The following is a 21250-nucleotide window of genomic DNA, read 5'->3' as shown; positions in this document are numbered from 1 at the left end:
TCCAAGCCACATACCTGGCAGGCGTAAACAACAGTCTGGCCGACAGGCTGAGCAGAGTCATGCAACCGCACGAGTGGTCGCTCCATTCCAGAGTGGTACGCAAGATCTTCCGAGAGTGGGGCACCCCCTCGGTGGATCTTTTCACCTCTCAGACCAATCACAAGCTGCCTCTGTTCTGTTACAGACTACAGGCACACGGCAGACTGTCGTCGGATGCCTTTCTCCTCCATTGGGGGAGCGGCCTCCTGTATGCTTATCCTCCAATACCTTTGGTGGGGAAGACCTTACTGAAGCTCAAGCAAGACCACGGCACCATGATTCTGATAGCGCCTTTTTGGCCCCGTCAGATCTGGTTCCCTCTTCTTCTGGAGTTGTCCTCCGAAGAACCGTGGAGATTGGAGTGTTTTCCGATTCTCATTTCGTAGAACGAAGGAGCACTTATGCACCCCAACCTTCAGTCTCTAGCTCTCACGGTCTGGATGTTGAGGGCGTAGACTTTGCTTCGTTGGGTCTGTCTGAGGGAGTCTCCCATGTCTTGCTTGCTTCTCGAAAGGATTCCACTAAAAAGAGTTACTTTTTCAAGTGGAGGAGGTTTGTCGTTTGGTGTGAGAGCAAGGCCCTAGAACCTCGTTCTTGTCCTGCACAGAACCTGTTTGAATACCTTCTGCACTTATCGGAGTCTGGCCTCAAGACCAACTCAGTAAGGAATCACCTTAGTGCGATTAGTGCCTACCATTATCGTGTGGAAGGTAAAGCCATCTCTGGAGAGCCTTTAGTCGTTCGATTCATGAGAGGCTTGCTTTTGTCAAAGCCCCCTGTCAAGCCTCCTGCAGTGTCATGGGATCTCAACGTCATCCTCACCCAGCTGATGAAACCTCCTTTTGAGCCACTGAATTCATGCCATCTGAAGTACTTGACCTGGAAGGTCATTTTCTTGGTGGCAGTTACTTCAGCTCGTAGAGTCAGTGAGCTTCAAGCCCTGGTAGCACATTGTCCTTATACTAAATTTCATCATAACAGAGTAGTACTCCGCACTCACCCTAAGTTCTTGCCAAAGGTGGTGTCGGAGTTCCATCTTAACGAGTCAATTGTCTTGCCAACATTCTTTCCCAGACCGCATACCCGCCCTGCTGAACGTCAGTTGCACACATTAGACTGCAAGCGAGCATTGGCCTTCTATCTGGAGCGGACACAGCCCCACAGACAGTCCACCCAATTGTTTATTTCTTTCGACCCCAATAGGAAGGGGGTCGCTGTCGGGAAACGCACCATCTCCAATTGGCTAGCAGATTGCATTTCCTTCACTTACGCCCAGGCTGGGCTGACTCTTGAGGGTCATGTCACGGCTTATAGTGTTAGAGCCATGGCAGCGTCAGTGGCCCACTTGAAGTCAGCCACTATTGAAGAGATTTGCAAGTCTGCGACGTGGTCATCGGTCCACACATTCACATCACATTACTGCCTCCAGCAGGATACCCAACGCGACAGTCGGTTCGGGCAGTCGGTGCTGCAGAATCTGTTTGGGGTTTGAATCCAACTCCACCCTCCAGGACCCGATTTATTCTGTTCAGGCTGCACTTTCAGTTAGTTGTTCTTCGTAGGTCAATTTCTGTTATGCCCTCGCCGTTGCAAGGTTCAATTGACCTGGGTTCTTGTTTGAGTGAGCCTGAGAGCTAGGGATACCCCAGTAGTGAGAACAAGCAGCCTGCTTGTCCTCGGAGAAAGCGAATGATACATACCTGTAGCAGGTGTTCTCCGAGGACAGCAGGCTGATTGTTCTCACCTACCCTCCCTCCTCCCCTTTGGAGTTGCGTTTCCTCATTCCTTTGCTTGTCATTCAACTGAGCGGGAACGGTTGCGCACGGGCGGGAAGATGGCCGCGCATGCGCGGTGGGTGTGCCCTGCATGCGGGACCTCCCGTGAAGTTTTCTTCCGGTTGGAGGGGGCTGCCGTGGACGTCAACCCAGTCGTGAGAACAATCAGCCTGCTGTCCTCGGAGAACACCTGCTACAGGTATGTATCATTCGCTTTCCAGAATACCAGAAACGCCCTTCAATGCCATGCTGTTTCAGGATAGATCAGCTTAAGGACCTGAATGCTCGTTATGGTCTACTCAACCTGGCACAGATGATCACGCAGGATACCACAACCATGGTATTTGATATGCAGAGAACCTCAAGGCTTATCTGCAGAACAGAGCCAACAATTCAGTAGTCACATGAACTGTTGGAGTTTATAGCTGACTCATTGGACTTTGAGCTTTTCTAGGATGTTGTCTCTGGGTCCTGAATGAATGATACATCTTTTGGGATAGTGGAATATGAATGTCTGTGGGTTCAGTCGATGCATAGCAAATGTGTGGCTGGTGAGGGAGTTACACCGGTGCTTGGTAAGTCTGTTGTGATGACTTTTGTATTTGATAGACTGGTCATGAGTGATGTAGTAAGTGCCAATCGTTGTCTGGTTCTGGTTGTGAGAAACTAGAAGAATGTGAATGTTTTGTGTCTGTTAAGGGAGGGAGAGAGTGGACTGGGACAAGAGAGATTTGATCAGAGCGTGACTGGCTTTGGTTGATGGTGTAAATGTGGATGGGTGGAATATGTGAGGGTAGTGTTGGCTGTTAGTAGTTATGAATGTGGAACAGCAGTGAATGAATGGTTGGTTAATGTATGTAGGGGGTGGGGTAGTTGGGAGGATTCATTGGGCCACACAGTGGGGTGCCTTTGATGCCTAGGTTGGAACATTGATTCTATTTGTTGTATGTTTTCAGTGGTTATTTTTGGGGGGGAGGGGGGATCTATTGATTTTTCTTTTGTATGTCTTGGTTATATACGCCCATGTTTGTGTGCTGCAGGGTTTTGAACCAGATGGTTTGCTGTATTGATTGATGAGCCTTAAGTATTTCTTTTGAATGTGAAAGGGCTCCACAATCCAGTTAAGTAAAAGGAGATAGTCATATGTGAATAAATCTTATCCAGCTATACTCTGTTTACAGGAGAGATACGTGCCCTTTGAGTCAAAGAATTGAAAATAGGCAGTGGTGTTTTCACCAGTATTAGGAAGCAAGAATGGAGTTGCTTTTAGTATGGAAATCATCTGATATTAAAACCAGTGAGCAGTACTGACACACAAGGGCATTGGGTTCATATCCTGGTTGATCATAAAAGTGTATGTCTTATGTTTGTGCCCACAAATGTTTTCCTGTTTGTTTTCTCTTAGGGCTCATTTTCATAGAACTTAGATTTACAAAGTTCCATAGGTTACTATGAGGAGTATTTTCAAAGCACTTAGACTTACAACATTTTTTACATAGTAACCTATAGAACTTTGAAAATCCTAAATGCTTTGAAATGAGCCCCAGTGTAGCTTTGTAAGTCTAAGTGCTTTGAAAATATGCCTCTTAGTGACTCAAGTGGTGTATGTACCAGTTATTGTAGGTGGAGATTTTATCTTTTACTAAATCCTGTTTTGGATCAGCAATCAAGGTTGGGTTATAGACCCTCCTTGTCTTGGAAGTGCTACATTCCGTATTAGAAAGGAGAACTTTTAGAAATTGCTTAATCCAGCAGGGAGAAGAGTTATTTTTATTTAGTCCATGGTTCTTGGGTTTGAGGTTTTTTTTTCCTTATTTCATCCACTTTAGTTTCGGATATTTGATTTCAGAGATTTAGTGCCTGTTCACAGTGCCATTATTTTGTCTTTGACTTAGGCTTTTTCTAGAGAGTATTGAATACCTATTAAGAGCAAGGTGATTGGTGCTAGGAGCAGCGATGGATGTTGGTCTTGTGGGCTGGAGCCTGGTACATTTTCACATCTGTTATTGGAAACAGATGTGGTCTAAAATAGTTTATTTTGTCTTTTCAGGAGTCCTTACTGTATAAACATCAATTGGAGCTGAACCTATTGGACATTCTGATGTCAGCTGCACTTAAGTTGACTTTACAATATTGGAATTATTTTGAACTGTTTAACAAGACTTTATAGTGGAATACCGTATGTTTGGTTTATCGTTAATAATCAGCTATGGCTCAATGGTGTGACGAGCTGGCCCATATTTGAGTGCTATGGTCACCTCTACAGCAATTTTTAAATCAATGAGGTTTGGTCTGTGATTGATCCCTGAGGGTGGTGGAGTGGGGTTTTGGGTTGTTGATTTTGCAATCTTCACCAGTTATAGAGCTGTGGATGTGCTAATTTTGTTAATTGCTTTACTGGTGATGGTTCAAATAATTTCTATTAATTTACACCATGTATCATCCCATATACTATATAACAGCATACATTTTGAGAAGTCCAAAAAGGTGCCTATTTTAAGTTTAAATAGACATCCAGGAACAGGACTGTACCAAGCTTTAGATAACTGTGTGCTGCCCTGCCTGCTTCGCCACTGCCAGTAAGGGGGAGCAATTTTTGTGCCCCTCTATATTTGCATCCTGTGTGGCTGCATTGTTCACACCCCCACCTAGTTTGGCACTGCCCAGAATCATCCACAATAAAATGCAAATGCTGATGCATGCATTTGCACATGCTCTGAAGTTGGTATAAATGTGTGTGTATACGTGTGCATTTTATAAAATTTGTGCATACACTGGAATTCTGCCCCTCCTCCATCCAAACTACACTTCCAGGATGCCTACAGGTGGTATCCATGTAAGTATTGCCATACAGATTTATACAGGTTTTACACGTAGAAAAGTCTTGATAAGATTACCTACTTACCCCCAATTTAATAATCTTGCTCACCCGTTTTGACACACAACATGCAAAATTACATGCGCAATTTATAGAATACTGCTAGTTATACAGTTAACTGCAAGCATTTACACCAGCTATTGAGCTAGCATAAGTGCTTATGCCTAAAGTTAGTTGCATAAATGTGGACTTATGCTAGTATTCTATTACAGTGATTACACAGATAATGAGCATTATAGAATTTGAACTTAGTGCACACAGTTTAGGCACCTAACTTTAGGCAGCCTTTTAAGAATTACCCCCTTTAATTACTAAAATTCAGTTCCTTTTAATAATAAAACATACCTTTTGAATCACAGAGTGCAACTTTAGAAAAATCCCTAAGAGAGTTGCAAGACACATTAGATCGGGAGCGGGAGATAAATCGAAAACGCATGAATGAAAGAGACCTAGAAGTGGCAGAAATCCGTCAGAAGCTACAGTGTCAGTTGGAGGAATATGGCAGCTCTTGGATGTGAAGCTGGCTTTAGATATGGAATAAACGCTTAACGAAAAATGCTGGAAGGAGAGGAAGAGAGGTAAAAGGTTCTTTCTATCGTTCCATACTTACAGCTTTCAACCATACAGTTTGATCGGCTACTTAAAAACTATGTAAACCTTAGTTATACTTTGACACATGAAATGTCTGGCTGTTCTTTGCTCTCCCTGCAATAAATTATCTGGTGCAGTCAGTCCTACAGATTAACCCTGATTTTGCTGCTGTACGCTATATAAGGTAAATGTTGTGTTCTAGGTTGAAGCTGTCACCAGGTCCATCTTCACCTGCCACTGTATCTCGAGTAAGTACTAGCCAAGGGAGCCAGCTGCTGCGTGGAAAGAAGCGAAAGATAGAAGAGACGGAGAGGGAAGAGACTGCAAGCGGTTTTTAGAATTATCCAGCGTGCCTCATCTTCAGGAAGATTGTCTATAGATGAAATTGACCCAGACGGAAAGTTTGTCAGGCTTAAAAACAACTCCAACGAGGTACAGCTATCTTTTAAAGGAGGTTTTAATATGTTTCCTTTAATTTGCAGTCCATGTTTCTTTGGGTAAACTTCATGTTCAGAATTTGCATCCTACTTGTATTTGAGAATACATTATATGTGCAATAAACCCTTTTGGGGTTGTTTTTGTTTTTTCTTTAAATGTAGGATCAGCCACTACATGGATGGATTCTTAAACGGCGGACTTGGAAGCTTGGCTGAGATAACATACAAGTTTCCTATTCGGTTTATCTGAAGGCAGGCCGTAGTGGTTACTGTAAGTAGAATTTGCGGTACAGTTTTTAAAGGCATCAGTGTGCAACTGCTAAGAGAATTTTAGGGTGCTCATGACCATTAAGAGGTACTTCTAGCCATTGTACAACAGCACACATGCTGTCAAAGCTTAGAGTAAATGTGTACTGGATCTTGAATGAGCTGTGGTCTGGGACCCTAACCAGTGTTTGCAATGGCTAAGCTAATAGGAAGTGGGAAGAGGTTTATAAAAATGGGAGCAGAGCATAAGGAAACAAGAGAAGGCTTATGGTGCAGTAGCTTCAATAGGTGCCAGTTTTAACTGAGCTGGAAGCTCAAAGAGCAGGAACAAACTCGCTTCCAATACTTATAAGGTGGACAGTACTACTGAAAATACCCTCTAAAACGCTCTGGCAGTATCTGGATAGCACTGAGGTGTAGCGAGCATGTTTTGCCTCACTATATATAAGCCATTATCCCATGGACTATTGTTGCTGTAATAACTGTTTAGGTCAGCCACACCAAGCAGCTAATTGTTAGTGCAGACCCATGGTAATGGCTACCATATGGAAAAAAAAAACAACAACCCAGCCGCGTGGTATAAATACCATGCTAGTTGCTTAGCTGATGTTAGTGGTGGCTCTTACATGTGTAGATGTAGACACTGTGTATGCTGAATGTAATCCACTTATAATGTTTAAGACAATGCAGAATATAAATACTTGAATAACTAGAATAAGAGATGTGTGAAAACCCATTTCTTAAGTTCCATATCAGATCAGTCCAGAACCTAGTAGGTTATGAGGCATATTTTCAAAGCACTTAGCCTTCCAAAGTTCCATAATAAACCTATGGAACTTTGGAAGGCTAAGTGCTTTGAAAATATGCCTCTATGTCTGCCAACCACCAGATGAAGGACAGAGAAACAAATCTCTAAACAGTTGCTGGGAAAAAATTGCAGATGACTCAGAATATTGCGCTACATTTGATTTTTCTCTTTAAAAAATGATAGCATCCCGGGATTTTATGTAAGACTTCATTGGCTTCCTATAGAAGTTAGGATTTCATTTGTTTGCTTGTGTCCTATATAAGTCTTATAGAGATTGTTCCGACCTATATGCTTTCTCATTTCCGTTTAACATTAGTAGAAATAGAAGATCGCACAGTAACTCCAGTTTTGCTTTTCCCTCCGTGAAAGGTAGAAAAAGGCTTAAGGTATTGGAAATGCTTCTAGCCTATCGGGCCCCCAAGAAGTGGAAGGAAATCTGTGGATGCTTCATGTCTTACTCTTATCTGGCCTTTTTAATTTAGTTTTTTTTTTTCATGAATAGTAATTGTTTACTTAGGATAACTTACTTTTAATAGTTATGATTGTATATTTTATGTTTTTCTCAAGTCAATGCTTTGATCTCTTTAACTATGTAAACTGCACTTTGAACTGTATTGGTAATAGCGGTATGCAAATGTGATATAAAGTGTGATTTGCCCTTTAAGGGACACCAATGCAGCCTTAGAATACTCAGTGTTTCCACACCTCTTCAATGCTGCATCGGCACCTAACTCTTACCGTTCAAGTAATAATCCAGACTGCCCCATTTGACCGCCCCTAATCGGACTGAACCGTTCATTTGTCCTCTTAGATTGTAAGCTCTTTGAGCAGGGACCGTCCCACTATGTTAAATTGTACAGCGCTGCGTAACTCTAGTAGCGCTTAGAAAAGGTTAAGTAGTAGTAGTAGTGTTTCTCTGATTCCAGCCACAGACACACTGTGCAACTTGTGGTTCATTTATTACAAGGGTTTTTGAACTCCGTCCTCGGGGTCACACCCAGCCATTTGGGGTTTTCAGGATATCCTGAAAAGCTTGAATAGCTGGATATGCCCCATGGACTGGGTTGAAAACCTGTCTTTATTGAGACAGCTCCAAGCCCAGTTGGCAGCTGAGTTTCATTGAGCACAGGGGATACCTTTCTAAAAGGTTTGAAGCTTCTTAAGGATTTGAACCAAGTTTTATGTGGATCAGGTGTGTAACTCAGAGTTCATTGAGTCCTTCCCCCCCCCCACACACACACACACTTCTCTCCCTCATGTCATGAAGGTAAGGGCTGGTGTGTAAGGAGAAAGTTTTGGTGGTTTATTGGACATCCAAAATCCTTTTCCCTGTTCTTCCCCCTATCCCCTGCTAGGGGGTTTACTGGGGTTGAGGTGCGGCTAAAGTCTGCTAGGATATCTTGCCTTCAACGCACAAAACCAAGCAAAGCATGGAGGAGCCAGCTTGGCCGCTGTTTCCAAGGTTTACTCAAGCCACTGAGTCTCTTCCCCTCCTCCCATTTCTCACTCCTACTCCTTTGGGCTGTAGTAAGATGTATTTTATCACTCATTTATTCAGCTTTTCAGTTTTTGAAAAAAATAAATTCTGTGGGTGCTTGCATGCATGCATCCTCAGAGGACAAGTGGGGCCAATTGTATTCTCACAGCAGAGTGATGTCATCTGACAGAGCCCAGTTTGGATGCTGACTAGCGAGATATATGTAGAAATTTCTAGCAGCGTCCCACTGTGCATGTGCCGGTACCAGTGCCTTCCCACCTGATTCATCAGCGTGGGTCCCTCAGTTTGCTTTCTTTGGAGCAGGGAGGATGCATCATCGTGTTCTTGTGGAGGAGTAGCCTAGTGGTTAGTGCAGTTTACTTTGATCCTGGGGAACTGAGTTCGATTCCCACTGCAGCTCCTTGTGACTCTGGGCAAGTCACTTAACACTATCCATTGCCCCTGGTACAAAATAAGTACCTGAATATGTAAACCGCTTTGAATGTAGTTGCAAAAAAAACCTCAGAAAGGCAGTATATCAAATCCCATTTCCCTTTCTCTGTGTGCTTTTTTCTCTGCTGTAACAGTGCCTTCCTGTGTGGATATTTGTCTTCCACAGTTGTTATGGCTTTTCTTTTTATTTATTCTGTTACTCTTCAATATTTTTGTATTTTCAGGTTTCTTTTATTTTATTCTGTTACTCTTCAATTTTTTTTGAATTTTCAGGTTTCTTTTCTTTTTTACGTGTGTGCTGTGCCCACTTGAACACTGCCCCTTTACATTTCACAGCTGAAGAGTTTAATTTGGCTGTGATTTCGTTTCTCATGTCCAAGAATACCCCCAGTGGCTTCAAAAGGTGTGCCCAGTTGTAATTAGATTATTTCCGTGATGGACCCCGCACTCTTGGTACATTGGGTGCGTTTGGCCTAACCAGGAGCCTAACTTTCTTGTTCTCTCTTGCTTACAAATGCAGTTGACATAGAGGCACAACAGGTCCAACAGGAGAGACTTGGCTCTCGAAGGCCGATCCATCGACACAGACCTCGATGGCTGCTAAGACTTCACTACAACTGGGGCTGTACCAGCATTGAGGAGATCTCCACCTCCCTTGACATCGGGAGCTGAAAGTAGGCCCCAGGACCATTCAGCATCAGGCATGACACTGAGAGAACATACCGGTTTGTGTGTCCTCGTTGGCAATGAAGACCGTGATGCTGAGCATAAGCATAATCATCGGTTCTCTTCACCACAAGTTGCCAAGAGCTCTGGAGTATTGGCATTGCAGGTGCCTGAGAAATGCTGGCACAGGAAGGAGCACTCCCCCTGTTTGGTAGAGGTGCCAGTGTGTAAGTCTCTGAGCAGCCAAGTTCCAGCTTCTGGTTCGGCACCGATACCACCTCTCTGCTGGCTCCTCTGCCTTCTCCCATGCCTTCCTCCGATGAGCAGGTTCGAGTCATGCTCATGCTAAGGACTGCTACCCTGATGAAGGAAGCGAAACCTGGCCATGTTGGCAGCAGGTCCGGTTTTACTAACACTTAGCTGACTAATGGTCCGAGTAGCACTTTGAAGGTAAGTATTATGAAAAGCATTTTTGCAGTTTCTGCAATTTCTACTTAAAAGTTCAAAATTAAGTATTTTCACAAAGAAGTTTTGTAAAAAAAAAAAATTGGGTTCTGTGAGGAAGGGCATCTGTGGAGGAGTGGCCTAGTGGTTAGGGTGGTGGACTTTGGTCCTGGGGAACTGAGGAACTGAGTTCGATTCCCACTTCAGGCACAGGCAGCTCCTTGTGACTCTGGGCAAGTCACTTAACCCTCCATTGCCCCATGTAAGCCGCATTGAGCCTGCCAAGAGTGGGAAAGTGCGGGGTACAAATGTAACAAAAAAAAAAGGCTATATTGGCACTAAAAAGTAAATTGTGCTCTTAGTATGCCATGTATTCTCCCTTAAAAATTATTTTTTTAAAAATAGTTCTTGAAAGATTTAAGCGACACACTTCATCATTGTTTTGTAGTTTATATGAAAGACCTTGCTGTGTGAAGATTTGTCCTATTGCTTGTGGATTTATCTCCAGGGCTAAGAGTAGATTTCCCCAAGTCCTTTTAAGATACTCACTTTTGATATTGGGTAGGACATAACAGCATTATTGGGGGGAAAGTGCCCCTTTGCTGTGGAGGCTACACTGCTAGAGAGCAAATTTATTTCTTCTGAGATTAAAGTTATTTTATCATCGGCTCTAATAGTTGTTTTGCTGCATGTTAGGACGTCTTAGCTGTATCACATTGGGTGGGTTTCTGCATTTAGCAATAGAAACAGTGCTGGCTTCAGTTTGAGTGCACTAGAGCAGCTCCCAAAGAGAACTTTTGGGCTTGCTGGTAATTGAACTCAACTTTAATTCTGTTCTGACCTGCAAATTCTTTTATGTATTTCAAAAATTTATATCAAAGCAAAAACTTCAAATAAGACCATCATTTTTAAAGGAAATACAATTTACAAAAAGAAAACAAATCTCTAACAGCTCAAATATAGTCCTCATATTAAGGAGGCAAAAGGTCACTAAACCCGAAGAAGAAGGTATAAAGCATTAAATTTTTAACTAAACAAAGAATAATAAGTAGTTGCTGAAGTTGGTGAATGGATCATTTGCAACGGTAGTACAGCTCATTTGGATAATTTGCATTCCGTTTTCGTTAGCTGCTACCGTGACGGTAAAATGCCCTTTTGTGCATGTCCCCGGTTTACTACTTGTGCGCTAAAGTGGCTAGAACCAGTTTAAAACCCATGTTGCTGGCTCGTTGGGTTTAATGCATCTGGCCCTAAGGAGGTAATTCAAAATACTGAGCATTCTAAGGCTGCACAGTGTTCTTAAGGGGCAAATCGCACAGAAGTACTTTTGTTTCTCCATCTCCATCCTCTGGTGAATATATGTAACCCACTGGCTCTGGACTGGCCTTGTAGAACTATAGGAAAGAAAAATGATAAGACATAATTTCTCCTTATATGTGGTGATCTATATTACATTCATATAGCAAGGGAACATTCAGAGAGAGGGGGGAACATTCAGAGGGAGGGGTGATAGGTCAAAAACATTTTACAAGGGGGATGTATCACTGTAAAAAAAAAATATAGATGTTGGTCCTTTACACCAGCTCCACCACTGGATTCCCTTCTTCCCCAGCCTTACTGGGGTCCCACTTGCTCCTGCTGTGAAGACATTTTGGTTCAAAAATGGTCTTATTTAGCAGCCTGGCCCCTAGAGGTAATGCCACGAGGTTACTGCTCAGGGTATTTTTGAACCCAGAGCTTTAGAGCAGGACCAAGTGGGTTTTGCTCCTGCTTAGATACAAGGGACCCCAGTATGGCTAAGGATGGGATCGGGTGGGGGGAGGTAGTGATATGGGACTGATAGGAGTATTAATGTTGTGATGATGGATTTCTGGGGGGGGTGGGGGGGGGAGGGTTAGGGCAATTGAACACAGGAGCTCTGTTTTCCTTTGCTGCTTCAGATATCTGCTCCCATGCATATGAAGGGTAGTGTGTGTTTGTTTCCCCATGTGTAACCGTTTCAAAATCGCTCACATTGGACATAGGAGAGGCATGGATGTGCACGTTGCATATCCTTTCACATACTGTACAAGATACTATGTGTAACAGACTATGGGAGTACTCTGTTCTGACCTGAACATCTAGATTCTCATCTCCATGTCTTTTTTTCTTAAAATAGGGCTGTATATGTATAGCTACATGGTTTAATTTAGGACAGAAAAAAGCGGTCTTAAGTTATACAACTGAACTACATACGTATGGCTTCCGGGAGTGAACTGTTTCCACTTTGTATTCAATGCCACTCATCAGTAATACATTTGTTTGATTTGGATGCAACATGCACAAGTGTCTTCCTCCCATTTTCCAGTAGCTCTGTCTTCTAGGCCCTAGATATGAGCCTGTGCTTTTAATTAGAAAACAAAATTCATCATATCATACTTCTGAGTGCTAACAGATTTATCTTGTGCTAGCTATTGTGCCCTAGCAAATATTTTAAAGATGAAAATCACAATATTAATCTAGATTTCAAAGCAGTGGTTCCTTATGTTGTTTATTTTTTGTTTGACATCCCAAGATTTGGGGTGCAGGTGCTGGTGTAAGCCCACGCTCTCCTTCAGACTTGGTCTGGAAGACTCAGCGGTCCTGGGGAGCAGGACATACTGTTGAAGTTGTGCTTTTTGATGACACTGGAGAGGTGAGTCCTGAAGTAATAAATTTATAAGCCATATCTTTTCACAATATTAGCAAAATTAGTTTAACATGCTATTTGTCGTTTGAGGTATGGAGTGGGTACAGTAACAGCTTTACATCCTGAAATCGGGTTCATCTCCCTTCATCATTCATTGCAGAACTTTGAGCAACTTTTGTAGTCCCTGGGACAATGGTTTATTAACTATGTTTAGTCAACCATGCTAAGCAGCTACAGTGCTGCGTACGTCCTAGTAGCGCTATAGAAAATTAGTATAGTAGTTAGTAGTAGTGTGGGTGCTAGGCTATAGTATCTTGTTAGTGCAAGATCCAAGCTTAATGGCTACCACATGCAAAAACCCAGCAGCATGATATAAATACCATTCTAGGTGCTTAGCACTGATAGGGGTGGGATCTGGGCAGAAACATGAATGGTCACAGGGTGTGGCTGGCAGTGACCACTGTGTTGAGGTCCTTTGGCCAGCTGTGACCAGTGCCACCAAATTATGACAAAGGCCCCAGCCAGCAGTCCTTCAGAACACCAGTGAGTGCTTTTGTATCTGAGAGAGCTCAGAGACAGTGTATTTCTGCCTTTTGGTTTTACTGCAGGAGTCCTCTTTGTGCCAGGTCCTTGTACACTCAGGATGACTTCCAGAGTGCTCAAGCTGGACCCTCCATTCTTTGGGTCTGGAACGAGTCTTTCTTGCTTCCAGAGCCTTTTGCTCCTCTGCTTCAACAAGAACCAAACAATTAGAGAGCTTGGAGAATATACAGATTAGCTTCATGCAGATTAGCCTTCCCTTAGTTGCCTCTGTAAGCAGATCTGTGGGGGTTTCTCTCTTCAGCTGCATTTCCCAATTAGCAAAACATGGATACTGAACCCTTTTGACTGAGCAGTAGAGACTCGGTTAAACAGCCACCACCCCTTGGACAGGACAGCACTCAACATTAAACCTTATGGTCCTGTTCTCCCACCCTGGCCCCCCCCCCCCCCCCCCCCCGCTGTTAGTTCACCAAAAAGAAATGTAATGTCCGTGAATAAGTAGGTACCTTCTGGCATCTCTTTCCTGTGCTCTCCAGGTCAGGCTTTTTTGTCCAGTAGCAGGCAATGGACTTCTTCCTTCTCTTTCAGGCCTGTTTTAGCTTCAACCTGGGGCGTACTTTAAAGGTCTAGAGCCTCTACGCTGCACCCCCTACTTAATTTCCTCACCTATAGGGATGCCTGCCTCCTCCCACTACCAATTAGGACAGGGCTTTCCTTCGTCATCCTCTTTCTTAAAAGAGCAATGACCCCCACACCCCCCTTCCCTGACGGGACCCATGTCTGTCAACTCTTAAGGGGAAAGTCAATTTGTCCATTCCAGTTTTAGAATGGAAATAGGGATCCAGAGCTCCCTCCTGTGGCCACTCTGAGACAGGACACCACCGGTGCCTATCACACCACACTGGGTTGGTGCTGCGTGCTGGCTTTTATGACAGCCAGTTGCACAGCTGTGCTATTGGCAGCCCATGCCCACCACCCCTCTGACAGCTGCCTGATACACCCAACACAAAGTCCTCGATCTAATCTGTTTCACCCAGGGTTTTCCTGGTAGTCTAGTGGGCCAGAGTATGAGTTTCTGCTCTGGGTTCAAAAGGCACCTGTGACCCCTAGAGGTAGTCTCACAGTAGTCACTAGGGATCATCCTGCCATATAAATTTTGAACCGTAGTGACAATACCATGAGACTACCACAAGGGGTCACAGGTGCCGTTTGAACTGTGAGCAGCCCCGAAGTGGAAGGGGGACTGCTCCCACCCTGGTCACCAGTGAAGGAGGCATTACCTACACTGTTTTGTGCATATTAGTAATATGTAATCCAATTTTGCTATGTAATATCAGGAAATTGCTCAACGAAGAATAGAACAAGTAAAGAGAGGATGTGAGCTTTTGCAAGAAGAGTTTGAGGAAGAGCTAACTGATGCGAAACAGAATTTCGACATCAGGTAAAATTAACCTACTGAAAAAGACCCTCTGCAAAATTGTTGAAATGTTTAGCATGCCACATCTGCAAAGGAGAATCAGTATTTGTAAATATGGACCAAAGCTGCCATCCATATTTGACAGTTTCTGTAATTTTTCTTTGGTACATCAGACCAAAAGAAGAAAAAGAAATGTTGTTCGCTTTCGTGAGTAATCCACTGCGTCATGAACCAGGAAGTAAGTGAGATCCAGGGGAGAAGTAATGTTTTTCTCTCTGTAGTGTGCTTTCACATTCATTTTATTTGAGTAGAATTTTTCTTTAATTGCATGGATTTTATTTTTAAAGGCTAAATTTTCGGAAGTATGCATCTGTGTACCTGACATTAAAATACACAAGTGGGAGAACCTTTTTGAAGATTACTAAGATCTCTGTGTGATCCCTGTGTACTAAGGGTATCAGAGGCCCTGGGCGAACCTTTAGTCATTCACCTGCTCCTCCCCCCTACAGGGTCAACTGAAGGTGGTATCCCCTCCCCCCTTACCCCTCTCGGCATCCTTCCTCCCAGGTCCAAAGCAGCAAGAGGACTTGGCACTGAACGGGGCCTTTAAGCCCAGACTGGTGCTCATGCACTTCTCTGTAAACTCTGGGGGAGGAGAGGGAAGGCAGGGCAGCACTTGAGCTTGTACCTGTGATAAGGGTAATACATTTGATATACTGCCTTTCTGTGGTACAACTACAGCAGTTTACATATTATACAAGTACTTTCTCTGTCCCTAGTGGGCTCATAATCTAAGTTTTGTACCTGGGGTAACAGATGATAAAGTGACTTCTCCAGTGGCACAAGGACCTGCAGTAGAAATTGAAAATGGATTCCCCTAGTTCTCAGCCCACTGTATTAGCCATTAGGCTACTCCTTTATTTAAAGGTCCTGTGCAGGGGTGAGTCCTCTTGCAGCTTCAGGCCCAGCCTAGGAGGAGGGTAGAGTGATGGTAATCGGTAGGCCTAGCAAGCAGAAGGGAAGGAGGGAGGAGAGGCTGAACATGAGGTGGAAGTAAGCTCTCCTGTGCTGAAACCATGCCCTCACTCCCCACCCTCCAAATATCTGCTGCCTTAAGCAGGCACCTCCACCCCTGCTGTGTACTAAGCTGTTATCCAGACACAAAATGGGAAAAACCTTTTAATACATCAAGCCATAATCTACTTTTGGTTCTTAAACTTCTCCTTCCCAATATAAGGTTTAGATCTTTGAAGAGAAGTTAATTTTCAAAATGTTAGTTGCACCTGTTAAGCATCCTTTGAACACATTTCCATATCGTTTGCCTTTCATTTTCATCTTTTATATATGCATTCACAGGATTTTTCAAAATTTAATTGTCTGACTTTCATATCTGAGTAGGTGGTGTGTTCTGCCTTTTAGTGGGTACCCAAGAAGGAGGAAGCATCTTTGGCCCTGAAAATAAGAGTTGGTATCTTTTGGCCCATTGTTTGGGAGGCAGTGACAGAGAGCTTGGTGGAGGAAAAGAGGATTTCAGTAGGGTGGGGGTGGGGGAAGAGGGGAGGAAAAAAATTGTGCCAGAGAACAGTGGGATGGAAGGAGGGGGAGGGCTGCACTGGGGATAGAGAAGAGGGATGCATTCATTTACTACTTACCAATTCCCCCCCCCCCCCCCCAAAAAAAAAAAAAAACAATAAAAAGAGCAGTGGGTACATGGCAAGTATGCTGTCACCTTGAGAAGTCCTAGAGCAATTTTTGAGTCTTTCTGAAAGTCAAATATTCACTCAAATCAGACTTGATTAAAACATTTTGATTGAACCGTTGCTACAGGTTAACAAACAAACGTATTGCAACTCATAACTGTGAAATTTTATTTCATAGTAGTAAGTTATCAAAATTGCAGATTATGCTCAGCAGTCAAAGAACAGTAAAGGTAAAATATAGACAATAAACTCTTAGGAAGTATAAATGTGCTGTTCCTTCCCGAGCTGGATGTTGGAATGCTGGGGAAATGAATGTACTTACCTGTAGCAAATATTCTCAGAGGATAGCAGAGCCATAAATTCTCACACATGGCTGATGTCGCTAAGGGAGCCCAGCATGGGAAGCACTATCTAGCAACTTTTCTAGAAGCCTTTGAGCATGTCTACTGTGTCTACGCACCTCCGCCTGTCGCCTTTGCACAGTACTTCCTCATTCCATTATGATTTAGAGGAATGCAATTCCTTCAAGAGGTGGGAGAGTTGTGAGGATTTATATCCTCCTGTTCTCAGAGAACAGTTGCTACAGTTAAGTAACTTTTTTTTTCCACAGGGACAGGACTAATAAATCCTCACTCATGGGACACCCTAGCAACAGGCTGCTTTCAACAACAAAAAAAAAGGGAAACACTATAACAGCTGGTGCTGAAACATATAGGTACCACAAATCTTTGGGGTGGGGCAATGAACCTTTTTAATTTTTTCTGTTTTTTTGGAAGGAGTCTGGAGGATTGTCTGGCCAAACCTAGTGTCACATCAGGAGTCTAGTGTGGTGTGAATTTATGGGCAGCTCCCATCCTATTTGGGTCAAAATAAACAGTTGTGGGATTTTGTTTTCTTTAGTCCGTTCCAGATAGAAGGCCACAGCTCTACTGTAGTCCAAAGTGTGCAGTGTGCTTTCACCTTTGTGGGATGAGGCTTAGGAAAAAAGGTTGAAAGGACTGTTGACTGGTTAAGAGAGCTCCGACAACCTTGGGAAGGAATTTTCAGATGGGTATGCAGGGCCACTCAAAAAAATATATACTGACTGATATTGGTCTCACTAACAGAGTGTTGCGCTGGTTTCAGGGTTTTCTGACAATGCGATCTTAGAGTTAAAATGGATGGCTCCTTCTCTGGTAGTTGGTATGCAAGATGTGGTGTGCCGCAGGGATCTCCATTGTCACCTATTTTATTTAACATGTTGGCCTCTCTAGGGAGGCTACTTGAATCTGAAGGTTTAAAAAATTTTTATATACACTGATGACATTACTGTCATAATTCCAGTCCCTTCAGGCTTAGCAGATGTGGTTCTTAGGGTTCAACACTATTTTATTAATTGCTAAATAGATGTCACAGTTTATTAAAAATTAAACAAGGATAAGACTAAATTGTTATTGAGAAGGTTGGTTATAAATTGGAACCCACCTTGAAAATAGGGGTTATTTTGGACTGTAATCTAACATTAGAATCACATGTACATCAACATAAGAAATTGTTTCTGGACAATTAGAAAACTTAGACAAATTAGAATATTCATTTTTGACACAAGAACACTGTGCAGGGCTTGATTTTATCTAAATTTAACTACTGCAACATTATGTATACAGGATGTACAAAGGCCTTGTTTAAAAAAAAAATAAACTGCGGACAGTGCAGAATGCTACAGTAAGACTGATTTACTCAAGTAGTAAATCTGATAGAATGGCCCCGTTTTATGTTTAGTTTCATTGGTTGCCTATAGAGGCCAGAGTTTTGTTGAAATTGTACTGCATGATTTTCAAGATTTTACAAGGAATAGCTCCTAGCTGTATGATTCATTTACTTGATTTTCCATGAGTCTTCCACGAACATTCTTTACAATCTTTGAACCAGCTATGTTCAGGCAGCTGAAGCTTGAAATGTCCTATCAGTGAATTTAAGAACAGAGTATAATTTTATGCTGTTTAGGAAAATGATAAAAACTACTTTGTTGTGAATGTTGCTTCTAAACTGTTATAATCTGGATTTTACTTGCAGAAGTTTTTTAATTTTTTATATGGTCCTAGGTGTTTTATCTAGTTTTCCTTGTTTGTGATACACTTTGAACTCATGGGGTATTAGCGGAATACAAGAACAGAGTGTAATATCCTATATAATAATTTGCACCTCCAACGTTCCATGTCTGGCTGCCTGGGTTCGTAACATCTCCTGACGTCAGCCAGACTCCAGCGTTCCATTCCCCCTCACTGTCCCGCCCTTGCGTCAAGACGTAATGACTCAGAGGGCGGAACAGTGAGAGGGAATGGAACGCTGGAGGCGAGCTGACATCAGGAGGGATGTTACGAACAGAACGGAATTCAGCCAGCCAGCCAGAGAACGTTCAGGTACAAAGGGAGGGGGAGGGTGGGAGGGAATGGAACGCTGGAGGCGAGCTGACATCAGGAGGGATGTTACGAACAGAATGGAAGCCAGCCAGCCAGAGAACGTTCAGGTACAAATCGAAGGGAGGGGAGGGTGGGAGGAAGGGGAGGGCAGGGCAGAGGAGAATTGATGGACATGGATGGGAAGGGAAGACAGTAGAGGAGAGAATTGCGGGACACGGATGGGAGGGCAGGGAAGAGGAGAATCGCTGGACATGGAGGGGAGAGCAGGGGAGAGAGGAAAAAAAGCTTACATGACAGCCTTCCTAGGGCCCATTTCATTGTTGAGGAAACGGGCATGGTTCCACTAGTAATATATAATTTTAGTGTAAGGTGAATCGGTCACTAGAGTCTGGCGCTCACAAACCTGTGAGCTGAAGTAACCACCACCAAAAATAAGACCTTACAGATCATGTACATAAAATTGCAGGCATCTAGTGGCTCAAATTGAGCTTTTATCAGCAGGATAAATACCATGTTGAGGTCCCTTGACATAGCAGGAAACTTGATGGAAGGTTTCAATAGACTCAAGCCCTGAATAAAACAAACACAAAAGCCATACAGAGATGGGTTTACCTTTAAAAGGAACACAAGAATAGCCATACTGGGTCAGACCAATGGTCCATCTAGTCCAGTATCCTGCTTCCAGCAGTGACCAATTCAGGTCACAAGTACCTGACGGAATCCCAAATAGTTTCAAGATTCATGCTACTAATCCCAGGGACAAGCAGTGGCTTTCCCCATGTTGTCTGCATGTTTATTAAAAAAAAAATCTATTCTACACAATCCTACAACTCTATCTCCATAGTAGACTATGGACTTTCCCTCCAAGAACAAGTCATCTCCTGTGTATGCATTGCACGCCAGCTATGCTAGTTTTATATATTACGCTAAGCAGTTCACGTAAAGCTTATAGCATGCATGCTTCTAGATCTATTCTCTTCTGTCTAAAGCTGCATATCATAGCATTTTCTAGAGTCAGACAGATTAAAATGTATATCTCTGGATAAGTATTTATGCATTGTACATCTTTTTAAGAAGTAGTTTTCACAGGTTTCGGGTGTGTGTACCCACATCTCCCAATAATTGCTAAAAGTTCTTCATTGGGGCATGTAGGAACCTGCAGTTTCTAAGAGGGTGGAACCCTAAATAAATAATGTGGTTCATTGGGGGTGGGTAATAAGTTGACCCAAAATTTATTTTAAAACAAAACAATCTTCCCAAATTTTGATAGTGCTGTAACTAGTGCCTCATATTACATTCATGGGTAATGTTTCAACCAGCTCAATCAGGTAGGTTGAAATACTGCTTTGCATTGTCTTCATAAAAGGCATTTTTCTTTTGTTAAGTTTTTATAATATAAGTATTTCAACAGCAATATTTAGCTACTATAGAGCTTACATAATTGTGCTTTGTAGATCACTTGCAAAGGTGTTTACATTCACATATTGTCTTGTCTTCACACTTCTGTTAGAGGATATGATGCGATAAATCATTTTGATGGAATGTTAATTTTCTTCCGTTTTTGCTTTTCAGTCCTGTCAGTCTGGAGATCCCAGCTGTTCTATCATGTAATGAATACAAGGTACCAACCAGCTAAAACTAAGTGGCGTTTTACTTACTGTGAACCTCAGCAACTACTGGAATGTATCTAGATTGTTCTGTTAATATTTGAACTGTTAGAATTGCCACAAATGTGAAATTTTAAGTAATTCAGCCCTGTGAAGGAACACAATATGGGGGGAGCAATTCCTAGTTAATATAATTTTATTATTATTATTTACATAAAATGCGCATTTAGAAAGGCAGACTAATCACTGGAAACAACCACACACTGCCACTAGAAAACTTTCACAGTATTCTAGTCATAACGAAAAAGGATACAGCTTCTAAAATTGATCAACATAAAACCACTGGCTTTGGAGGAGGGAAGGCATAACTATCAAAATACAAGATATTTTTATTTTATATTTTCACCTTTAGACAGGGTGTCTGTAGTTGGCCAGTATTTCAATGGCTGCTAGAAACATTATGACTGCTCATTTCAAGCTGCTAAAGTGACCAGGATGATTCCATAATTTTGTTGGAACTGAAGTAAACTTTGCCCCAGCTTTGTATATGTTCTGTAATTTCCCCAGGCAAACGGCTTTATAGAAGCCCTTTATTCTTAATTTTCTTGACTCTAAGATTCGTTTAGTTGCTGCATTTGTATGTTGTATGTTTATGAAGCATCCAGCAGGATGTAAGAGTATCTCTTGCTGCTTCACATACACAAATAGTAAACTAAAAACACCAGAGGCTATAAGATCGGATACAAATAGAGCATCAAGTTAACTATGCTAATTTTGTTTTCTGGTCTAAACAAATGCTCTTCATTCATAGGGGGACTTTGAGACAATACCATTATATAACCTATGATTTTTTTCCTTTAAACACATTCTCAAAAGTCAATGGGTATTTTGTTTGTACAGCTTGTCAGTTAATTTGGTACCCATTTGCCCTGCTATATAACTGGGGGTACAGGTGTTTGTGTACTGGAAGTCTTTGAGGAGATATGCTGATGAAAGGCAGAGCTGGAAGCACACAGAGTTTAAAAAAAAAACCCTTTCACTTTTTTTTTCCCCTTTGAGTGGGGGGAAAACACATTTT

General features: G+C 42.5%; 1 pseudogene; it reads left to right on the top strand.

Annotated features, from left to right (window-relative positions):
• LOC115459828 overlaps positions 1 to 20953 on the top strand; it is a 67616-nt pseudogene extending 46663 nt beyond the window's left edge.
• Positions 20954 to 21250: the final 297 nt, after the last annotated feature.

Source organism: Microcaecilia unicolor, chromosome 1 (assembly GCF_901765095.1).
Source record: "Microcaecilia unicolor chromosome 1, aMicUni1.1, whole genome shotgun sequence".
Classification (NCBI taxonomy): Eukaryota; Metazoa; Chordata; class Amphibia; order Gymnophiona; family Siphonopidae; genus Microcaecilia; species Microcaecilia unicolor.
The sequence above is the reverse complement of the archived record's forward strand: the minus strand, read 5'-3'. Positions and strand labels throughout refer to the sequence as shown.